The sequence below is a fragment of the Schistocerca serialis genome, chromosome 8, assembly GCF_023864345.2.
Source record: "Schistocerca serialis cubense isolate TAMUIC-IGC-003099 chromosome 8, iqSchSeri2.2, whole genome shotgun sequence".
In the NCBI taxonomy this organism is placed as follows: Eukaryota; Metazoa; Arthropoda; class Insecta; order Orthoptera; family Acrididae; genus Schistocerca; species Schistocerca serialis.
The window spans coordinates 210,759,394-210,782,621 of NC_064645.1; the positions used below are offsets into that span (position 1 = coordinate 210,759,394).

General features: G+C 42.0%; 9 non-coding genes across 9 annotated transcripts; all 9 read right to left on the bottom strand.

Annotated features, from left to right (window-relative positions):
- Positions 1-703: 703 nt before the first annotated feature.
- On the bottom strand, positions 704-810 carry LOC126417605 (U6 spliceosomal RNA). The gene has a single exon (XR_007575690.1). It is a non-coding gene; the product is annotated as a U6 spliceosomal RNA (small nuclear RNA).
- Positions 811-3,297: 2,487 nt separating this feature from the next.
- Positions 3,298-3,404, bottom strand: LOC126417606 (U6 spliceosomal RNA). Its single transcript, XR_007575691.1, has one exon. It is a non-coding gene; the product is annotated as a U6 spliceosomal RNA (small nuclear RNA).
- A 2,487-nt stretch (positions 3,405-5,891) lies between these two features.
- LOC126417607 (U6 spliceosomal RNA) lies at positions 5,892-5,998 on the bottom strand. The gene has a single exon (XR_007575692.1). It is a non-coding gene; the product is annotated as a U6 spliceosomal RNA (small nuclear RNA).
- Positions 5,999-8,485: 2,487 nt separating this feature from the next.
- Positions 8,486-8,592, bottom strand: LOC126417608 (U6 spliceosomal RNA). Its single transcript, XR_007575693.1, has one exon. It is a non-coding gene; the product is annotated as a U6 spliceosomal RNA (small nuclear RNA).
- Positions 8,593-11,079: 2,487 nt separating this feature from the next.
- Positions 11,080-11,186, bottom strand: LOC126417609 (U6 spliceosomal RNA). The gene has a single exon (XR_007575694.1). It is a non-coding gene; the product is annotated as a U6 spliceosomal RNA (small nuclear RNA).
- A 2,487-nt stretch (positions 11,187-13,673) lies between these two features.
- Positions 13,674-13,780, bottom strand: LOC126417610 (U6 spliceosomal RNA). Its single transcript, XR_007575695.1, has one exon. It is a non-coding gene; the product is annotated as a U6 spliceosomal RNA (small nuclear RNA).
- A 2,487-nt stretch (positions 13,781-16,267) lies between these two features.
- On the bottom strand, positions 16,268-16,374 carry LOC126417612 (U6 spliceosomal RNA). Its single transcript, XR_007575696.1, has one exon. It is a non-coding gene; the product is annotated as a U6 spliceosomal RNA (small nuclear RNA).
- Positions 16,375-18,861: 2,487 nt separating this feature from the next.
- On the bottom strand, positions 18,862-18,968 carry LOC126417613 (U6 spliceosomal RNA). The gene has a single exon (XR_007575697.1). It is a non-coding gene; the product is annotated as a U6 spliceosomal RNA (small nuclear RNA).
- A 2,484-nt stretch (positions 18,969-21,452) lies between these two features.
- Positions 21,453-21,559, bottom strand: LOC126417643 (U6 spliceosomal RNA). Its single transcript, XR_007575724.1, has one exon. It is a non-coding gene; the product is annotated as a U6 spliceosomal RNA (small nuclear RNA).
- Positions 21,560-23,228: the final 1,669 nt, after the last annotated feature.

The window sequence follows — 23,228 nt, forward strand, 5'->3', positions numbered from 1 at the left end:
TGAAACAATTATGGCATCAGCTGCAGCCATGAAGATGAATAAAGTTAAATGTTGTGGGTCTGTGTGCAGTCAGTATGTGATAGTGGCATACAGGCACCAGAAGCTTTGTAGGCGTTAGAGAAAAATAAATATTAGGTAATGCAAGCTAATTTTAGAGCGCTAGAGTGTATTTAAGCAGTAGTGTGAGTGAAAGTATGTGAGTGAGAAAGATTTGGAACATGCAGCTATCTTGTGTAAAGTTGATGTAAGGTTTCCAAATGTTGTGTGTGGCAGTAGGTGTGTGTTATGAAATGACGTGATTGAGACAGTAGGAAGAGATGTTGTGACAGCAGAGTGTGATACTGAGGAAGAGAAGAGGCTTTTGCCTGTGCTAGGCTTAGTCTTAGACTGGCTGTGATTTGTGTCAGGTTTGTGAATGAGCTGAAGGGGTGCTAGTGACATGTACTTGTGTCAGTGTAGTTGTGGTTTTGGTGTGCTTGCTGAGTTGTTATTAGAGTGACATTTTAGATGTGCATTGGTGATGTAAGGGATAGGTTTATTGCCAGTTTTATCATGTTCTGTTGTGAATGAAAGAGAGTGGAGGAGAACTGCGTAAATGGACAGCATAGTTTGTGACAAGTGGGTGCAGATATGAAGCGAAACTTGTGTAGGTGGCTGAGGGTATTAGCAGCTGATGTGAGACATGAGAGAGTGAGATTGCGAAAAAAATGTGGAACGCTTCACGATTTTGCGTGTCATCCTTGCGCAGGGGCCATGCTAATCTTCTCTGTATCGTTCCAATTTTAGTATATGTACCGCCGAAGCGAGTACATTCGAGGAGCCCTCTGAAATTGTATATATAGTTATGGCGTCGCGTCAAATATGGTTCGGCTTGGACGTAGCTTTACGCAGCTCTGGCGAGGAACACAAGGCCTGCCGAGTGCTAATCTGTGAATTAATTACTGCGAGGTGTCGTTCTTAGTAAGTGGCAGCTCTGTTAACTGTATTATTTGGCAGTATTGGATGTAAAACTTAGATCGTAGAGTCGCTTGCTCTCGCAGCATCCACCCAGAGCAGCAGCAGCAGGTTCACACAGCTGCCGCTAGGCGGCAGCAAGACGTGATGGCACGTATTGTCGCCATGTTCTCACATTCCGAGTTTAGTGTCTTATAGGCATACCTATGAAACACACTTCTCTAATGTGTGGGATAAATGGCGCTGATTGGAGCTGGTAGCAGGTCTTGAAGACTCTCAAAACAAGCGAATATTTTTGCGAAACTGTCTTCACTGCTAACACAAATTGCATTACTCTTTCAGTGGTACTTTCTCACGATACTAATCGATTTAATGACAGAGTGCAAGGCAACTTTTAACTCACACATCAAGTACAGCACAAGAAGACACAGTGTGTGACCATCTAAATTATTGAGTAACTCCTATTCATCCAATGGCGCCAGAAGACAATAGTGACTGCAAAAAGAGACACAGTAGCCTCACGAACCATTAAAAACACCATTCATATTGCACACTTTGAAACACAGCAGTGTAGGTCACTACTAGCGCATGGATGGGTGAATGCGAGTTGTGTGAGGTAGTAGTAGGAATGATGGACATAGTTCCGTTTTCAGTACAATACCAGGTGATATATTTGTGTTGATCCAAGTTTACACAGGGCAGGTCTACTTGGCAACAGTGAAACACTGTGATGGAGATGTGTGAATGAGCCTAAAATGTTGAGGGGACATGTGGTAAGAGAAACCAGGTTAGCATTGTGTTAGTAGCTGTAGTTATGTTCCTGTGAAATGTCAGTCATATGTAATCCAGTTTGGTGAATGTTGTTATTACAGGAAGATTTGCTAGTGCAAAACAAAGAGTGATAGATTTAGTATCTGAAAGCAGTTAATAACTGAGTAGCTACTGGTGTCATGTGACACAAACTGGTTTGTGATGTTGCTGTCTATTCCAAAATCCTGAAGCTTGCTAGTGTTTTGTGTCTTGACTGCCTCTGTATCTGCTTATGTGCTAGAGCTTCTGTGTATGTGACATGATGAATATTGCATGCAGGGTTTGTCCAATCTTTCTGCTAGACACAGGATGAGAGGTGCATCAGCTGTAATTGTGAACAGCATCGACTTGTATGACATTGATGGGATTCAAAGTGCTGTCAAAATAGTAGAGCCTCACATCTAAATACTATATGTTAATACTAGCATACTGGTCTGCTTTCTAAACACTTCAGTGTTGTGGTATTCATTGGCTGACACTTTTGAATTTAATTTAGGTAACTATATGTAGTGGCAGATTGCCAGACATGTGGGAAAATACTTTGTGCGTCACACCAGTGAAATTTGTACATGACATGCTTGTGCACCACAGATTTGCTGTAATAGTTGGTTTTTAGGTGAAGGGCAGTGGCTTATTACACAGGCAGATATGCTTCAGTTAAGAATCTGATGAGGTGTCACCTGCAGTCTGTATTATGAGGCTGCAGCTGGATAGCAAGGCCACTAGGAAAGTTACTTGAAACATAATGTTAAATGAACTTCCTGTAAAGGGGTAGCTTGCACACTTAATGATTAAAGAGACATCTTCCTTCACATGTTTATTTATGGTGCTGAAACAATTATGGCATCAGCTGCAGCCATGAAGATGAATAAAGTTAAATGTTGTGGGTCTGTGTGCAGTCAGTATGTGATAGTGGCATACAGGCACCAGAAGCTTTGTAGGCGTTAGAGAAAAATAAATATTAGGTAATGCAAGCTAATTTTAGAGCGCTAGAGTGTATTTAAGCAGTAGTGTGAGTGAAAGTATGTGAGTGAGAAAGATTTGGAACATGCAGCTATCTTGTGTAAAGTTGATGTAAGGTTTCCAAATGTTGTGTGTGGCAGTAGGTGTGTGTTATGAAATGACGTGATTGAGACAGTAGGAAGAGATGTTGTGACAGCAGAGTGTGATACTGAGGAAGAGAAGAGGCTTTTGCCTGTGCTAGGCTTAGTCTTAGACTGGCTGTGATTTGTGTCAGGTTTGTGAATGAGCTGAAGGGGTGCTAGTGACATGTACTTGTGTCAGTGTAGTTGTGGTTTTGGTGTGCTTGCTGAGTTGTTATTAGAGTGACATTTTAGATGTGCATTGGTGATGTAAGGGATAGGTTTATTGCCAGTTTTATCATGTTCTGTTGTGAATGAAAGAGAGTGGAGGAGAACTGCGTAAATGGACAGCATAGTTTGTGACAAGTGGGTGCAGATATGAAGCGAAACTTGTGTAGGTGGCTGAGGGTATTAGCAGCTGATGTGAGACATGAGAGAGTGAGATTGCGAAAAAAATGTGGAACGCTTCACGATTTTGCGTGTCATCCTTGCGCAGGGGCCATGCTAATCTTCTCTGTATCGTTCCAATTTTAGTATATGTACCGCCGAAGCGAGTACATTCGAGGAGCCCTCTGAAATTGTATATATAGTTATGGCGTCGCGTCAAATATGGTTCGGCTTGGACGTAGATTTACGCAGCTCTGGCGAGGAACACAAGGCCTGCCGAGTGCTAATCTGTGAATTAATTACTGCGAGGTGTCGTTCTTAGTAAGTGGCAGCTCTGTTAACTGTATTATTTGGCAGTATTGGATGTAAAACTTAGATCGTAGAGTCGCTTGCTCTCGCAGCATCCACCCAGAGCAGCAGCAGCAGGTTCACACAGCTGCCGCTAGGCGGCAGCAAGAAGTGATGGCACGTATTGTCGCCATGTTCACACATTCCGAGTTTAGTGTCTTATAGGCATACCTATGAAACACACTTCTCTAATGTGTGGGATAAATGGCGCTGATTGGAGCTGGTAGCAGGTCTTGAAGACTCTCAAAACAAGCGAATATTTTTGCGAAACTGTCTTCACTGCTAACACAAATTGCATTACTCTTTCAGTGGTACTTTCTCACGATACTAATCGATTTAATGACAGAGTGCAAGGCAACTTTTAACTCACACATCAAGTACAGCACAAGAAGACACAGTGTGTGACCATCTAAATTATTGAGTAACTCCTATTCATCCAATGGCGCCAGAAGACAATAGTGACTGCAAAAAGAGACACAGTAGCCTCACGAACCATTAAAAACACCATTCATATTGCACACTTTGAAACACAGCAGTGTAGGTCACTACTAGCGCATGGATGGGTGAATGCGAGTTGTGTGAGGTAGTAGTAGGAATGATGGACATAGTTCCGTTTTCAGTACAATACCAGGTGATATATTTGTGTTGATCCAAGTTTACACAGGGCAGGTCTACTTGGCAACAGTGAAACACTGTGATGGAGATGTGTGAATGAGCCTAAAATGTTGAGGGGACATGTGGTAAGAGAAACCAGGTCAGCATTGTGTTAGTAGCTGTAGTTATGTTCCTGTGAAATGTCAGTCAGATGTAATCCAGTTTGGTGAATGTTGTTATTACAGGAAGAATTGCTAGTGCAAAACAAAGAGTGATAGATTTAGTATCTGAAAGCAGTTAATAACTGAGTAGCTACTGGTGTCATGTGACACAAACTGGTTTGTGATGTTGCTGTCTATTCCAAAATCCTGAAGCTTGCTAGTGTTTTGTGTCTTGACTGCCTCTGTATCTGCTTATGTGCTAGAGCTTCTGTGTATGTGACATGATGAATATTGCATGCAGGGTTTGTCCAATCTTTCTGCTAGACACAGGATGAGAGGTGCATCAGCTGTAATTGTGAACAGCATCGACTTGTATGACATTGATGGGATTCAAAGTGCTGTCAAAATAGTAGAGCCTCACATCTAAATACTATATGTTAATACTAGCATACTGGTCTGCTTTCTAAACACTTCAGTGTTGTGGTATTCATTGGCTGACACTTTTGAATTTAAGCTAGGTAACTATATGTAGTGGCAGATTGCCAGACATGTGGGAAAATACTTTGTGCGTCACACCAGTGAAATTTGTACATGACATGCTTGTGCACCACAGATTTGCTGTAATAGTTGGTTTTTAGGTGAAGGGCAGTGGCTTATTACACAGGCAGATATGCTTCAGTTAAGAATCTGATGAGGTGTCACCTGCAGTCTGTATTATGAGGCTGCAGCTGGATAGCAAGGCCACTAGGAAAGTTACTTGAAACATAATGTTAAATGAACTTCCTGTAAAGGGGTAGCTTGCACACTTAATGATTAAAGAGACATCTTCCTTCACATGTTTATTTATGGTGCTGAAACAATTATGGCATCAGCTGCAGCCATGAAGATGAATAAAGTTAAATGTTGTGGGTCTGTGTGCAGTCAGTATGTGATAGTGGCATACAGGCACCAGAAGCTTTGTAGGCGTTAGAGAAAAATAAATATTAGGTAATGCAAGCTAATTTTAGAGCGCTAGAGTGTATTTAAGCAGTAGTGTGAGTGAAAGTATGTGAGTGAGAAAGATTTGGAACATGCAGCTATCTTGTGTAAAGTTGATGTAAGGTTTCCAAATGTTGTGTGTGGCAGTAGGTGTGTGTTATGAAATGACGTGATTGAGACAGTAGGAAGAGATGTTGTGACAGCAGAGTGTGATACTGAGGAAGAGAAGAGGCTTTTGCCTGTGCTAGGCTTAGTCTTAGACTGGCTGTGATTTGTGTCAGGTTTGTGAATGAGCTGAAGGGGTGCTAGTGACATGTACTTGTGTCAGTGTAGTTGTGGTTTTGGTGTGCTTGCTGAGTTGTTATTAGAGTGACATTTTAGATGTGCATTGGTGATGTAAGGGATAGGTTTATTGCCAGTTTTATCATGTTCTGTTGTGAATGAAAGAGAGTGGAGGAGAACTGCGTAAATGGACAGCATAGTTTGTGACAAGTGGGTGCAGATATGAAGCGAAACTTGTGTAGGTGGCTGAGGGTATTAGCAGCTGATGTGAGACATGAGAGAGTGAGATTGCGAAAAAAATGTGGAACGCTTCACGATTTTGCGTGTCATCCTTGCGCAGGGGCCATGCTAATCTTCTCTGTATCGTTCCAATTTTAGTATATGTACCGCCGAAGCGAGTACATTCGAGGAGCCCTCTGAAATTGTATATATAGTTATGGCGTCGCGTCAAATATGGTTCGGCTTGGACGTAGATTTACGCAGCTCTGGCGAGGAACACAAGGCCTGCCGAGTGCTAATCTGTGAATTAATTACTGCGAGGTGTCGTTCTTAGTAAGTGGCAGCTCTGTTAACTGTATTATTTGGCAGTATTGGATGTAAAACTTAGATCGTAGAGTCGCTTGCTCTCGCAGCATCCACCCAGAGCAGCAGCAGCAGGTTCACACAGCTGCCGCTAGGCGGCAGCAAGAAGTGATGGCACGTATTGTCGCCATGTTCACACATTCCGAGTTTAGTGTCTTATAGGCATACCTATGAAACACACTTCTCTAATGTGTGGGATAAATGGCGCTGATTGGAGCTGGTAGCAGGTCTTGAAGACTCTCAAAACAAGCGAATATTTTTGCGAAACTGTCTTCACTGCTAACACAAATTGCATTACTCTTTCAGTGGTACTTTCTCACGATACTAATCGATTTAATGACAGAGTGCAAGGCAACTTTTAACTCACACATCAAGTACAGCACAAGAAGACACAGTGTGTGACCATCTAAATTATTGAGTAACTCCTATTCATCCAATGGCGCCAGAAGACAATAGTGACTGCAAAAAGAGACACAGTAGCCTCACGAACCATTAAAAACACCACTCATATTGCACACTTTGAAACACAGCAGTGTAGGTCACTACTAGCGCATGGATGGGTGAATGCGAGTTGTGTGAGGTAGTAGTAGGAATGATGGACATAGTTCCGCTTTCAGTACAATACCAGGTGATATATTTGTGTTGATCCAAGTTTACACAGGGCAGGTCTACTTGGCAACAGTGAAACACTGTGATGGAGATGTGTGAATGAGCCTAAAATGTTGAGGGGACATGTGGTAAGAGAAACCAGGTCAGCATTGTGTTAGTAGCTGTAGTTATGTTCCTGTGAAATGTCAGTCAGATGTAATCCAGTTTGGTGAATGTTGTTATTACAGGAAGAATTGCTAGTGCAAAACAAAGAGTGATAGATTTAGTATCTGAAAGCAGTTAATAACTGAGTAGCTACTGGTGTCATGTGACACAAACTGGTTTGTGATGTTGCTGTCTATTCCAAAATCCTGAAGCTTGCTAGTGTTTTGTGTCTTGACTGCCTCTGTATCTGCTTATGTGCTAGAGCTTCTGTGTATGTGACATGATGAATATTGCATGCAGGGTTTGTCCAATCTTTCTGCTAGACACAGGATGAGAGGTGCATCAGCTGTAATTGTGAACAGCATCGACTTGTATGACATTGATGGGATTCAAAGTGCTGTCAAAATAGTAGAGCCTCACATCTAAATACTATATGTTAATACTAGCATACTGGTCTGCTTTCTAAACACTTCAGTGTTGTGGTATTCATTGGCTGACACTTTTGAATTTAAGCTAGGTAACTATATGTAGTGGCAGATTGCCAGACATGTGGGAAAATACTTTGTGCGTCACACCAGTGAAATTTGTACATGACATGCTTGTGCACCACAGATTTGCTGTAATAGTTGGTTTTTAGGTGAAGGGCAGTGGCTTATTACACAGGCAGATATGCTTCAGTTAAGAATCTGATGAGGTGTCACCTGCAGTCTGTATTATGAGGCTGCAGCTGGATAGCAAGGCCACTAGGAAAGTTACTTGAAACATAATGTTAAATGAACTTCCTGTAAAGGGGTAGCTTGCACACTTAATGATTAAAGAGACATCTTCCTTCACATGTTTATTTATGGTGCTGAAACAATTATGGCATCAGCTGCAGCCATGAAGATGAATAAAGTTAAATGTTGTGGGTCTGTGTGCAGTCAGTATGTGATAGTGGCATACAGGCACCAGAAGCTTTGTAGGCGTTAGAGAAAAATAAATATTAGGTAATGCAAGCTAATTTTAGAGCGCTAGAGTGTATTTAAGCAGTAGTGTGAGTGAAAGTATGTGAGTGAGAAAGATTTGGAACATGCAGCTATCTTGTGTAAAGTTGATGTAAGGTTTCCAAATGTTGTGTGTGGCAGTAGGTGTGTGTTATGAAATGACGTGATTGAGACAGTAGGAAGAGATGTTGTGACAGCAGAGTGTGATACTGAGGAAGAGAAGAGGCTTTTGCCTGTGCTAGGCTTAGTCTTAGACTGGCTGTGATTTTTGTCAGGTTTGTGAATGAGCTGAAGGGGTGCTAGTGACATGTACTTGTGTCAGTGTAGTTGTGGTTTTGGTGTGCTTGCTGAGTTGTTATTAGAGTGACATTTTAGATGTGCATTGGTGATGTAAGGGATAGGTTTATTGCCAGTTTTATCATGTTCTGTTGTGAATGAAAGAGAGTGGAGGAGAACTGCGTAAATGGACAGCATAGTTTGTGACAAGTGGGTGCAGATATGAAGCGAAACTTGTGTAGGTGGCTGAGGGTATTAGCAGCTGATGTGAGACATGAGAGAGTGAGATTGCGAAAAAAATGTGGAACGCTTCACGATTTTGCGTGTCATCCTTGCGCAGGGGCCATGCTAATCTTCTCTGTATCGTTCCAATTTTAGTATATGTACCGCCGAAGCGAGTACATTCGAGGAGCCCTCTGAAATTGTATATATAGTTATGGCGTCGCGTCAAATATGGTTCGGCTTGGACGTAGTTTTACGCAGCTCTGGCGAGGAACACAAGGCCTGCCGAGTGCTAATCTGTGAATTAATTACTGCGAGGTGTCGTTCTTAGTAAGTGGCAGCTCTGTTAACTGTATTATTTGGCAGTATTGGATGTAAAACTTAGATCGTAGAGTCGCTTGCTCTCGCAGCATCCACCCAGAGCAGCAGCAGCAGGTTCACACAGCTGCCGCTAGGCGGCAGCAAGACGTGATGGCACGTATTGTCGCCATGTTCTCACATTCCGAGTTTAGTGTCTTATAGGCATACCTATGAAACACACTTCTCTAATGTGTGGGATAAATGGCGCTGATTGGAGCTGGTAGCAGGTCTTGAAGACTCTCAAAACAAGCGAATATTTTTGCGAAACTGTCTTCACTGCTAACACAAATTGCATTACTCTTTCAGTGGTACTTTCTCACGATACTAATCGATTTAATGACAGAGTGCAAGGCAACTTTTAACTCACACATCAAGTACAGCACAAGAAGACACAGTGTGTGACCATCTAAATTATTGAGTAACTCCTATTCATCCAATGGCGCCAGAAGACAATAGTGACTGCAAAAAGAGACACAGTAGCCTCACGAACCATTAAAAACACCATTCATATTGCACATTTTGAAACACAGCAGTGTAGGTCACTACTAGCGCATGGATGGGTGAATGCGAGTTGTGTGAGGTAGTAGTAGGAATGATGGACATAGTTCCGTTTTCAGTACAATACCAGGTGATATATTTGTGTTGATCCAAGTTTACACAGGGCAGGTCTACTTGGCAACAGTGAAACACTGTGATGGAGATGTGTGAATGAGCCTAAAATGTTGAGGGGACATGTGGTAAGAGAAACCAGGTTAGCATTGTGTTAGTAGCTGTAGTTATGTTCCTGTGAAATGTCAGTCAGATGTAATCCAGTTTGGTGAATGTTGTTATTACAGGAAGAATTGCTAGTGCAAAACAAAGAGTGATAGATTTAGTATCTGAAAGCAGTTAATAACTGAGTAGCTACTGGTGTCATGTGACACAAACTGGTTTGTGATGTTGCTGTCTATTCCAAAATCCTGAAGCTTGCTAGTGTTTTGTGTCTTGACTGCCTCTGTATCTGCTTATGTGCTAGAGCTTCTGTGTATGTGACATGATGAATATTGCATGCAGGGTTTGTCCAATCTTTCTGCTAGACACAGGATGAGAGGTGCATCAGCTGTAATTGTGAACAGCATCGACTTGTATGACATTGATGGGATTCAAAGTGCTGTCAAAATAGTAGAGCCTCACATCTAAATACTATATGTTAATACTAGCATACTGGTCTGCTTTCTAAACACTTCAGTGTTGTGGTATTCATTGGCTGACACTTTTGAATTTAATTTAGGTAACTATATGTAGTGGCAGATTGCCAGACATGTGGGAAAATACTTTGTGCATCACACCAGTGAAATTTGTACATGACATGCTTGTGCACCACAGATTTGCTGTAATAGTTGGTTTTTAGGTGAAGGGCAGTGGCTTATTACACAGGCAGATATGCTTCAGTTAAGAATCTGATGAGGTGTCACCTGCAGTCTGTATTATGAGGCTGCAGCTGGATAGCAAGGCCACTAGGAAAGTTACTTGAAACATAATGTTAAATGAACTTCCTGTAAAGGGGTAGCTTGCACACTTAATGATTAAAGAGACATCTTCCTTCACATGTTTATTTATGGTGCTGAAACAATTATGGCATCAGCTGCAGCCATGAAGATGAATAAAGTTAAATGTTGTGGGTCTGTGTGCAGTCAGTATGTGATAGTGGCATACAGGCACCAGAAGCTTTGTAGGCGTTAGAGAAAAATAAATATTAGGTAATGCAAGCTAATTTTAGAGCGCTAGAGTGTATTTAAGCAGTAGTGTGAGTGAAAGTATGTGAGTGAGAAAGATTTGGAACATGCAGCTATCTTGTGTAAAGTTGATGTAAGGTTTCCAAATGTTGTGTGTGGCAGTAGGTGTGTGTTATGAAATGACGTGATTGAGACAGTAGGAAGAGATGTTGTGACAGCAGAGTGTGATACTGAGGAAGAGAAGAGGCTTTTGCCTGTGCTAGGCTTAGTCTTAGACTGGCTGTGATTTGTGTCAGGTTTGTGAATGAGCTGAAGGGGTGCTAGTGACATGTACTTGTGTCAGTGTAGTTGTGGTTTTGGTGTGCTTGCTGAGTTGTTATTAGAGTGACATTTTAGATGTGCATTGGTGATGTAAGGGATAGGTTTATTGCCAGTTTTATCATGTTCTGTTGTGAATGAAAGAGAGTGGAGGAGAACTGCGTAAATGGACAGCATAGTTTGTGACAAGTGGGTGCAGATATGAAGCGAAACTTGTGTAGGTGGCTGAGGGTATTAGCAGCTGATGTGAGACATGAGAGAGTGAGATTGCGAAAAAAATGTGGAACGCTTCACGATTTTGCGTGTCATCCTTGCGCAGGGGCCATGCTAATCTTCTCTGTATCGTTCCAATTTTAGTATATGTACCGCCGAAGCGAGTACATTCGAGGAGCCCTCTGAAATTGTATATATAGTTATGGCGTCGCGTCAAATATGGTTCGGCTTGGACGTAGCTTTACGCAGCTCTGGCGAGGAACACAAGGCCTGCCGAGTGCTAATCTGTGAATTAATTACTGCGAGGTGTCGTTCTTAGTAAGTGGCAGCTCTGTTAACTGTATTATTTGGCAGTATTGGATGTAAAACTTAGATCGTAGAGTCGCTTGCTCTCGCAGCATCCACCCAGAGCAGCAGCAGCAGGTTCACACAGCTGCCGCTAGGCGGCAGCAAGACGTGATGGCACGTATTGTCGCCATGTTCTCACATTCCGAGTTTAGTGTCTTATAGGCATACCTATGAAACACACTTCTCTAATGTGTGGGATAAATGGCGCTGATTGGAGCTGGTAGCAGGTCTTGAAGACTCTCAAAACAAGCGAATATTTTTGCGAAACTGTCTTCACTGCTAACACAAATTGCATTACTCTTTCAGTGGTACTTTCTCACGATACTAATCGATTTAATGACAGAGTGCAAGGCAACTTTTAACTCACACATCAAGTACAGCACAAGAAGACACAGTGTGTGACCATCTAAATTATTGAGTAACTCCTATTCATCCAATGGCGCCAGAAGACAATAGTGACTGCAAAAAGAGACACAGTAGCCTCACGAACCATTAAAAACACCATTCATATTGCACACTTTGAAACACAGCAGTGTAGGTCACTACTAGCGCATGGATGGGTGAATGCGAGTTGTGTGAGGTAGTAGTAGGAATGATGGACATAGTTCCGTTTTCAGTACAATACCAGGTGATATATTTGTGTTGATCCAAGTTTACACAGGGCAGGTCTACTTGGCAACAGTGAAACACTGTGATGGAGATGTGTGAATGAGCCTAAAATGTTGAGGGGACATGTGGTAAGAGAAACCAGGTCAGCATTGTGTTAGTAGCTGTAGTTATGTTCCTGTGAAATGTCAGTCAGATGTAATCCAGTTTGGTGAATGTTGTTATTACAGGAAGAATTGCTAGTGCAAAACAAAGAGTGATAGATTTAGTATCTGAAAGCAGTTAATAACTGAGTAGCTACTGGTGTCATGTGACACAAACTGGTTTGTGATGTTGCTGTCTATTCCAAAATCCTGAAGCTTGCTAGTGTTTTGTGTCTTGACTGCCTCTGTATCTGCTTATGTGCTAGAGCTTCTGTGTATGTGACATGATGAATATTGCATGCAGGGTTTGTCCAATCTTTCTGCTAGACACAGGATGAGAGGTGCATCAGCTGTAATTGTGAACAGCATCGACTTGTATGACATTGATGGGATTCAAAGTGCTGTCAAAATAGTAGAGCCTCACATCTAAATACTATATGTTAATACTAGCATACTGGTCTGCTTTCTAAACACTTCAGTGTTGTGGTATTCATTGGCTGACACTTTTGAATTTAAGCTAGGTAACTATATGTAGTGGCAGATTGCCAGACATGTGGGAAAATACTTTGTGCGTCACACCAGTGAAATTTGTACATGACATGCTTGTGCACCACAGATTTGCTGTAATAGTTGGTTTTTAGGTGAAGGGCAGTGGCTTATTACACAGGCAGATATGCTTCAGTTAAGAATCTGATGAGGTGTCACCTGCAGTCTGTATTATGAGGCTGCAGCTGGATAGCAAGGCCACTAGGAAAGTTACTTGAAACATAATGTTAAATGAACTTCCTGTAAAGGGGTAGCTTGCACACTTAATGATTAAAGAGACATCTTCCTTCACATGTTTATTTATGGTGCTGAAACAATTATGGCATCAGCTGCAGCCATGAAGATGAATAAAGTTAAATGTTGTGGGTCTGTGTGCAGTCAGTATGTGATAGTGGCATACAGGCACCAGAAGCTTTGTAGGCGTTAGAGAAAAATAAATATTAGGTAATGCAAGCTAATTTTAGAGCGCTAGAGTGTATTTAAGCAGTAGTGTGAGTGAAAGTATGTGAGTGAGAAAGATTTGGAACATGCAGCTATCTTGTGTAAAGTTGATGTAAGGTTTCCAAATGTTGTGTGTGGCAGTAGGTGTGTGTTATGAAATGACGTGATTGAGACAGTAGGAAGAGATGTTGTGACAGCAGAGTGTGATACTGAGGAAGAGAAGAGGCTTTTGCCTGTGCTAGGCTTAGTCTTAGACTGGCTGTGATTTGTGTCAGGTTTGTGAATGAGCTGAAGGGGTGCTAGTGACATGTACTTGTGTCAGTGTAGTTGTGGTTTTGGTGTGCTTGCTGAGTTGTTATTAGAGTGACATTTTAGATGTGCATTGGTGATGTAAGGGATAGGTTTATTGCCAGTTTTATCATGTTCTGTTGTGAATGAAAGAGAGTGGAGGAGAACTGCGTAAATGGACAGCATAGTTTGTGACAAGTGGGTGCAGATATGAAGCGAAACTTGTGTAGGTGGCTGAGGGTATTAGCAGCTGATGTGAGACATGAGAGAGTGAGATTGCGAAAAAAATGTGGAACGCTTCACGATTTTGCGTGTCATCCTTGCGCAGGGGCCATGCTAATCTTCTCTGTATCGTTCCAATTTTAGTATATGTACCGCCGAAGCGAGTACATTCGAGGAGCCCTCTGAAATTGTATATATAGTTATGGCGTCGCGTCAAATATGGTTCGGCTTGGACGTAGTTTTACGCAGCTCTGGCGAGGAACACAAGGCCTGCCGAGTGCTAATCTGTGAATTAATTACTGCGAGGTGTCGTTCTTAGTAAGTGGCAGCTCTGTTAACTGTATTATTTGGCAGTATTGGATGTAAAACTTAGATCGTAGAGTCGCTTGCTCTCGCAGCATCCACCCAGAGCAGCAGCAGCAGGTTCACACAGCTGCCGCTAGGCGGCAGCAAGACGTGATGGCACGTATTGTCGCCATGTTCTCACATTCCGAGTTTAGTGTCTTATAGGCATACCTATGAAACACACTTCTCTAATGTGTGGGATAAATGGCGCTGATTGGAGCTGGTAGCAGGTCTTGAAGACTCTCAAAACAAGCGAATATTTTTGCGAAACTGTCTTCACTGCTAACACATATTGCATTACTCTTTCAGTGGTACTTTCTCACGATACTAATCGATTTAATGACAGAGTGCAAGGCAACTTTTAACTCACACATCAAGTACAGCACAAGAAGACACAGTGTGTGACCATCTAAATTATTGAGTAACTCCTATTCATCCAATGGCGCCAGAAGACAATAGTGACTGCAAAAAGAGACACAGTAGCCTCACGAACCATTAAAAACACCATTCATATTGCACACTTTGAAACACAGCAGTGTAGGTCACTACTAGCGCATGGATGGGTGAATGCGAGTTGTGTGAGGTAGTAGTAGGAATGATGGACATAGTTCCGCTTTCAGTACAATACCAGGTGATATATTTGTGTTGATCCAAGTTTACACAGGGCAGGTCTACTTGGCAACAGTGAAACACTGTGATGGAGATGTGTGAATGAGCCTAAAATGTTGAGGGGACATGTGGTAAGAGAAACCAGGTCAGCATTGTGTTAGTAGCTGTAGTTATGTTCCTGTGAAATGTCAGTCAGATGTAATCCAGTTTGGTGAATGTTGTTATTACAGGAAGAATTGCTAGTGCAAAACAAAGAGTGATAGATTTAGTATCTGAAAGCAGTTAATAACTGAGTAGCTACTGGTGTCATGTGACACAAACTGGTTTGTGATGTTGCTGTCTATTCCAAAATCCTGAAGCTTGCTAGTGTTTTGTGTCTTGACTGCCTCTGTATCTGCTTATGTGCTAGAGCTTCTGTGTATGTGACATGATGAATATTGCATGCAGGGTTTGTCCAATCTTTCTGCTAGACACAGGATGAGAGGTGCATCAGCTGTAATTGTGAACAGCATCGACTTGTATGACATTGATGGGATTCAAAGTGCTGTCAAAATAGTAGAGCCTCACATCTAAATACTATATGTTAATACTAGCATACTGGTCTGCTTTCTAAACACTTCAGTGTTGTGGTATTCATTGGCTGACACTTTTGAATTTAAGCTAGGTAACTATATGTAGTGGCAGATTGCCAGACATGTGGGAAAATACTTTGTGCGTCACACCAGTGAAATTTGTACATGACATGCTTGTGCACCACAGATTTGCTGTAATAGTTGGTTTTTAGGTGAAGGGCAGTGGCTTATTACACAGGCAGATATGCTTCAGTTAAGAATCTGATGAGGTGTCACCTGCAGTCTGTATTATGAGGCTGCAGCTGGATAGCAAGGCCACTAGGAAAGTTACTTGAAACATAATGTTAAATGAACTTCCTGTAAAGGGGTAGCTTGCACACTTAATGATTAAAGAGACATCTTCCTTCACATGTTTATTTATGGTGCTGAAACAATTATGGCATCAGCTGCAGCCATGAAGATGAATAAAGTTAAATGTTGTGGGTCTGTGTGCAGTCAGTATGTGATAGTGGCATACAGGCACCAGAAGCTTTGTAGGCGTTAGAGAAAAATAAATATTAGGTAATGCAAGCTAATTTTAGAGCGCTAGAGTGTATTTAAGCAGTAGTGTGAGTGAAAGTATGTGAGTGAGAAAGATTTGGAACATGCAGCTATCTTGTGTAAAGTTGATGTAAGGTTTCCAAATGTTGTGTGTGGCAGTAGGTGTGTGTTATGAAATGACGTGATTGAGACAGTAGGAAGAGATGTTGTGACAGCAGAGTGTGATACTGAGGAAGAGAAGAGGCTTTTGCCTGTGCTAGGCTTAGTCTTAGACTGGCTGTGATTTGTGTCAGGTTTGTGAATGAGCTGAAGGGGTGCTAGTGACATGTACTTGTGTCAGTGTAGTTGTGGTTTTGGTGTGCTTGCTGAGTTGTTATTAGAGTGACATTTTAGATGTGCATTGGTGATGTAAGGGATAGGTTTATTGCCAGTTTTATCATGTTCTGTTGTGAATGAAAGAGAGTGGAGGAGAACTGCGTAAATGGACAGCATAGTTTGTGACAAGTGGGTGCAGATATGAAGCGAAACTTGTGTAGGTGGCTGAGGGTATTAGCAGCTGATGTGAGACATGAGAGAGTGAGATTGCGAAAAAAATGTGGAACGCTTCACGATTTTGCGTGTCATCCTTGCGCAGGGGCCATGCTAATCTTCTCTGTATCGTTCCAATTTTAGTATATGTACCGCCGAAGCGAGTACATTCGAGGAGCCCTCTGAAATTGTATATATAGTTATGGCGTCGCGTCAAATATGGTTCGGCTTGGACGTAGCTTTACGCAGGTCTGGCGAGGAACACAAGGCCTGCCGAGTGCTAATCTGTGAATTAATTACTGCGAGGTGTCGTTCTTAGTAAGTGGCAGCTCTGTTAACTGTATTATTTGGCAGTATTGGATGTAAAACTTAGATCGTAGAGTCGCTTGCTCTCGCAGCATCCACCCAGAGCAGCAGCAGCAGGTTCACACAGCTGCCGCTAGGCGGCAGCAAGACGTGATGGCACGTATTGTCGCCATGTTCTCACATTCCGAGTTTAGTGTCTTATAGGCATACCTATGAAACACACTTCTCTAATGTGTGGGATAAATGGCGCTGATTGGAGCTGGTAGCAGGTCTTGAAGACTCTCAAAACAAGCGAATATTTTTGCGAAACTGTCTTCACTGCTAACACAAATTGCATTACTCTTTCAGTGGTACTTTCTCACGATACTAATCGATTTAATGACAGAGTGCAAGGCAACTTTTAACTCACACATCAAGTACAGCACAAGAAGACACAGTGTGTGACCATCTAAATTATTGAGTAACTCCTATTCATCCAATGGCGCCAGAAGACAATAGTGACTGCAAAAAGAGACACAGTAGCCTCACGAACCATTAAAAACACCATTCATATTGCACACTTTGAAACACAGCAGTGTAGGTCACTACTAGCGCATGGATGGGTGAATGCGAGTTGTGTGAGGTAGTAGTAGGAATGATGGACATAGTTCCGTTTTCAGTACAATACCAGGTGATATATTTGTGTTGATCCAAGTTTACACAGGGCAGGTCTACTTGGCAACAGTGAAACACTGTGATGGAGATGTGTGAATGAGCCTAAAATGTTGAGGGGACATGTGGTAAGAGAAACCAGGTCAGCATTGTGTTAGTAGCTGTAGTTATGTTCCTGTGAAATGTCAGTCAGATGTAATCCAGTTTGGTGAATGTTGTTATTACAGGAAGAATTGCTAGTGCAAAACAAAGAGTGATAGATTTAGTATCTGAAAGCAGTTAATAACTGAGTAGCTACTGGTGTCATGTGACACAAACTGGTTTGTGATGTTGCTGTCTATTCCAAAATCCTGAAGCTTGCTAGTGTTTTGTGTCTTGACTGCCTCTGTATCTGCTTATGTGCTAGAGCTTCTGTGTATGTGACATGATGAATATTGCATGCAGGGTTTGTCCAATCTTTCTGCTAGACACAGGATGAGAGGTGCATCAGCTGTAATTGTGAACAGCATCGACTTGTATGACATTGATGGGATTCAAAGTGCTGTCAAAATAGTAGAGCCTCACATCTAAATACTATATGTTAATACTAGCATACTGGTCTGCTTTCTAAACACTTCAGTGTTGTGGTATTCATTGGCTGACACTTTTGAATTTAAGCTAGGTAACTATATGTAGTGGCAGATTGCCAGACATGTGGGAAAATACTTTGTGCGTCACACCAGTGAAATTTGTACATGACATGCTTGTGCACCACAGATTTGCTGTAATAGTTGGTTTTTAGGTGAAGGGCAGTGGCTTATTACACAGGCAGATATGCTTCAGTTAAGAATCTGATGAGGTGTCACCTGCAGTCTGTATTATGAGGCTGCAGCTGGATAGCAAGGCCACTAGGAAAGTTACTTGAAACATAATGTTAAATGAACTTCCTGTAAAGGGGTAGCTTGCACACTTAATGATTAAAGAGACATCTTCCTTCACATGTTTATTTATGGTGCTGAAACAATTATGGCATCAGCTGCAGCCATGAAGATGAATAAAGTTAAATGTTGTGGGTCTGTGTGCAGTCAGTATGTGATAGTGGCATACAGGCACCAGAAGCTTTGTAGGCGTTAGAGAAAAATAAATATTAGGTAATGCAAGCTAATTTTAGAGCGCTAGAGTGTATTTAAGCAGTAGTGTGAGTGAAAGTATGTGAGTGAGAAAGATTTGGAACATGCAGCTATCTTGTGTAAAGTTGATGTAAGGTTTCCAAATGTTGTGTGTGGCAGTAGGTGTGTGTTATGAAATGACGTGATTGAGACAGTAGGAAGAGATGTTGTGACAGCAGAGTGTGATACTGAGGAAGAGAAGAGGCTTTTGCCTGTGCTAGGCTTAGTCTTAGACTGGCTGTGATTTGTGTCAGGTTTGTGAATGAGCTGAAGGGGTGCTAGTGACATGTACTTGTGTCAGTGTAGTTGTGGTTTTGGTGTGCTTGCTGAGTTGTTATTAGAGTGACATTTTAGATGTGCATTGGTGATGTAAGGGATAGGTTTATTGCCAGTTTTATCATGTTCTGTTGTGAATGAAAGAGAGTGGAGGAGAACTGCGTAAATGGACAGCATAGTTTGTGACAAGTGGGTGCAGATATGAAGCGAAACTTGTGTAGGTGGCTGAGGGTATTAGCAGCTGATGTGAGACATGAGAGAGTGAGATTGCGAAAAAAATGTGGAACGCTTCACGATTTTGCGTGTCATCCTTGCGCAGGGGCCATGCTAATCTTCTCTGTATCGTTCCAATTTTAGTATATGTACCGCCGAAGCGAGTACATTCGAGGAGCCCTCTGAAATTGTATATATAGTTATGGCGTCGCGTCAAATATGGTTCGGCTTGGACGTAGCTTTACGCAGCTCTGGCGAGGAACACAAGGCCTGCCGAGTGCTAATCTGTGAATTAATTACTGCGAGGTGTCGTTCTTAGTAAGTGGCAGCTCTGTTAACTGTATTATTTGGCAGTATTGGATGTAAAACTTAGATCGTAGAGTCGCTTGCTCTCGCAGCATCCACCCAGAGCAGCAGCAGCAGGTTCACACAGCTGCCGCTAGGCGGCAGCAAGACGTGATGGCACGTATTGTCGCCATGTTCTCACATTCCGAGTTTAGTGTCTTATAGGCATACCTATGAAACACACTTCTCTAATGTGTGGGATAAATGGCGCTGATTGGAGCTGGTAGCAGGTCTTGAAGACTCTCAAAACAAGCGAATATTTTTGCGAAACTGTCTTCACTGCTAACACAAATTGCATTACTCTTTCAGTGGTACTTTCTCACGATACTAATCGATTTAATGACAGAGTGCAAGGCAACTTTTAACTCACACATCAAGTACAGCACAAGAAGACACAGTGTGTGACCATCTAAATTATTGAGTAACTCCTATTCATCCAATGGCGCCAGAAGACAATAGTGACTGCAAAAAGAGACACAGTAGCCTCACGAACCATTAAAAACACCATTCATATTGCACACTTTGAAACACAGCAGTGTAGGTCACTACTAGCGCATGGATGGGTGAATGCGAGTTGTGTGAGGTAGTAGTAGGAATGATGGACATAGTTCCGTTTTCAGTACAATACCAGGTGATATATTTGTGTTGATCCAAGTTTACACAGGGCAGGTCTACTTGGCAACAGTGAAACACTGTGATGGAGATGTGTGAATGAGCCTAAAATGTTGAGGGGACATGTGGTAAGAGAAACCAGGTTAGCATTGTGTTAGTAGCTGTAGTTATGTTCCTGTGAAATGTCAGTCAGATGTAATCCAGTTTGGTGAATGTTGTTATTACAGGAAGATTTGCTAGTGCAAAACAAAGAGTGATAGATTTAGTATCTGAAAGCAGTTAATAACTGAGTAGCTACTGGTGTCATGTGACACAAACTGGTTTGTGATGTTGCTCTCTATTCCAAAATCCTGAAGCTTGCTAGTGTTTTGTGTCTTGACTGCCTCTGTATCTGCTTATGTGCTAGAGCTTCTGTGTATGTGACATGATGAATATTGCATGCAGGGTTTGTCCAATCTTTCTGCTAGACACAGGATGAGAGGTGCATCAGCTGTAATTGTGAACAGCATCGACTTGTATGACATTGATGGGATTCAAAGTGCTGTCAAAATAGTAGAGCCTCACATCTAAATACTATATGTTAATACTAGCATACTGGTCTGCTTTCTAAACACTTCAGTGTTGTGGTATTCATTGGCTGACACTTTTGAATTTAATTTAGGTAACTATATGTAGTGGCAGATTGCCAGACATGTGGGAAAATACTTTGTGCATCACACCAGTGAAATTTGTACATGACATGCTTGTGCACCACAGATTTGCTGTAATAGTTGGTTTTTAGGTGAAGGGCAGTGGCTTATTACACAGGCAGATATGCTTCAGTTAAGAATCTGATGAGGTGTCACCTGCAGTCTGTATTATGAGGCTGCAGCTGGATAGCAAGGCCACTAGGAAAGTTACTTGAAACATAATGTTAAATGAACTTCCTGTAAAGGGGTAGCTTGCACACTTAATGATTAAAGAGACATCTTCCTTCACATGTTTATTTATGGTGCTGAAACAATTATGGCATCAGCTGCAGCCATGAAGATGAATAAAGTTAAATGTTGTGGGTCTGTGTGCAGTCAGTATGTGATAGTGGCATACAGGCACCAGAAGCTTTGTAGGCGTTAGAGAAAAATAAATATTAGGTAATGCAAGCTAATTTTAGAGCGCTAGAGTGTATTTAAGCAGTAGTGTGAGTGAAAGTATGTGAGTGAGAAAGATTTGGAACATGCAGCTATCTTGTGTAAAGTTGATGTAAGGTTTCCAAATGTTGTGTGTGGCAGTAGGTGTGTGTTATGAAATGTGATTGTCACAGTAGGAAGAGATGTTGTGACAGCAGAGTGTGATACTGAGGAAGAGAAGAGGCTTTTGCCTGTGCTAGGCTTAGTCTTAGACTGGCTGTGATTTGTGTCAGGTTTGTGAATGAGCTGAAGGGGTGCTAGTGACATGTACTTGTGTCAGTGTAGTTGTGGTTTTGGTGTGCTTGCTGAGTTGTTATTAGAGTGACATTTTAGATGTGCATTGGTGATGTAAGGGATAGGTTTATTGCCAGTTTTATCATGTTCTGTTGTGAATGAAAGAGAGTGGAGGAGAACTGCGTAAATGGACAGCATAGTTTGTGACAAGTGGGTGCAGATATGAAGCGAAACTTGTGTAGGTGGCTGAGGGTATTAGCAGCTGATGTGAGACATGAGAGAGTGAGATTGCGAAAAAAATGTGAAACGCTTCACGATTTTGCGTGTCATCCTTGCGCAGGGGCCATGCTAATCTTCTCTGTATCGTTCCAATTTTAGTATACGTACCGCCGAAGCGAGTACATTCGAGGAGCCCTCTGAAATTGTATATATAGTTATGGCGTCGCGTCAAATATGGTTCGGCTTGGACGTAGCTTTACGCAGCTCTGGCGAGGAACACAAGGCCTGCCGAGTGCTAATCTGTGAATTAATTACTGCGAGGTGTCGTTCTTAGTAAGTGGCAGCTCTGTTAACTGTATTATTTGGCAGTATTGGATGTAAAACTTAGATCGTAGAGTCGCTTGCTCTCGCAGCATCCACCCAGAGCAGCAGCAGCAGGTTCACACAGCTGCTGCTAGGCGGCAGCAAGACGTGATGGCACGTATTGTCGCCATGTTCTCACATTCCGAGTTTAGTGTCTTATAGGCATACCTATGAAACACACTTCTCTAATGTGTGGGATAAATGGCGCTGATTGGAGCTGGTAGCAGGTCTTGAAGACTCTCAAAACAAGCGAATATTTTTGCGAAACTGTCTTCACTGCTAACACAAATTGCATTACTCTTTCAGTGGTACTTTCTCACGATACTAATCGATTTAATGACAGAGTGCAAGGCAACTTTTAACTCACACATCAAGTACAGCACAAGAAGACACAGTGTGTGACCATCTAAATTATTGAGTAACTCCTATTCATCCAATGGCGCCAGAAGACAATAGTGACTGCAAAAAGAGACACAGTAGCCTCACGAACCATTAAAAACACCATTCATATTGCACACTTTGAAACACAGCAGTGTAGGTCACTACTAGCGCATGGATGGGTGAATGCGAGTTGTGTGAGGTAGTAGTAGGAATGATGGACATAGTTCCGCTTTCAGTACAATACCAGGTGATATATTTGTGTTGATCCAAGTTTACACAGGGCAGGTCTACTTGGCAACAGTGAAACACTGTGATGGAGATGTGTGAATGAGCCTAAAATGTTGAGGGGACATGTGGTAAGAGAAACCAGGTCAGCATTGTGTTAGTAGCTGTAGTTATGTTCCTGTGAAATGTCAGTCAGATGTAATCCAGTTTGGTGAATGTTGTTATTACAGGAAGAATTGCTAGTGCAAAACAAAGAGTGATAGATTTAGTATCTGAAAGCAGTTAATAACTGAGTAGCTACTGGTGTCATGTGACACAAACTGGTTTGTGATGTTGCTGTCTATTCCAAAATCCTGAAGCTTGCTAGTGTTTTGTGTCTTGACTGCCTCTGTATCTGCTTATGTGCTAGAGCTTCTGTGTATGTGACATGATGAATATTGCATGCAGGGTTTGTCCAATCTTTCTGCTAGACACAGGATGAGAGGTGCATCAGCTGTAATTGTGAACAGCATCGACTTGTATGACATTGATGGGATTCAAAGTGCTGTCAAAATAGTAGAGCCTCACATCTAAATACTATATGTTAATACTAGCATACTGGTCTGCTTTCTAAACACTTCAGTGTTGTGGTATTCATTGGCTGACACTTTTGAATTTAATTTAGGTAACTATATGTAGTGGCAGATTGCCAGACATGTGGGAAAATACTTTGTGCGTCACACCAGTGAAATTTGTACATGACTTGCTTGTGCACCACAGATTTGCTGTAATAGTTGGTTTTTAGGTGAAGGGCAGTGGCTTATTACACAGGCAGATATGCTTCAGTTAAGAATCTGATGAGGTGTCACCTGCAGTCTGTATTATGAGGCTGCAGCTGGATAGC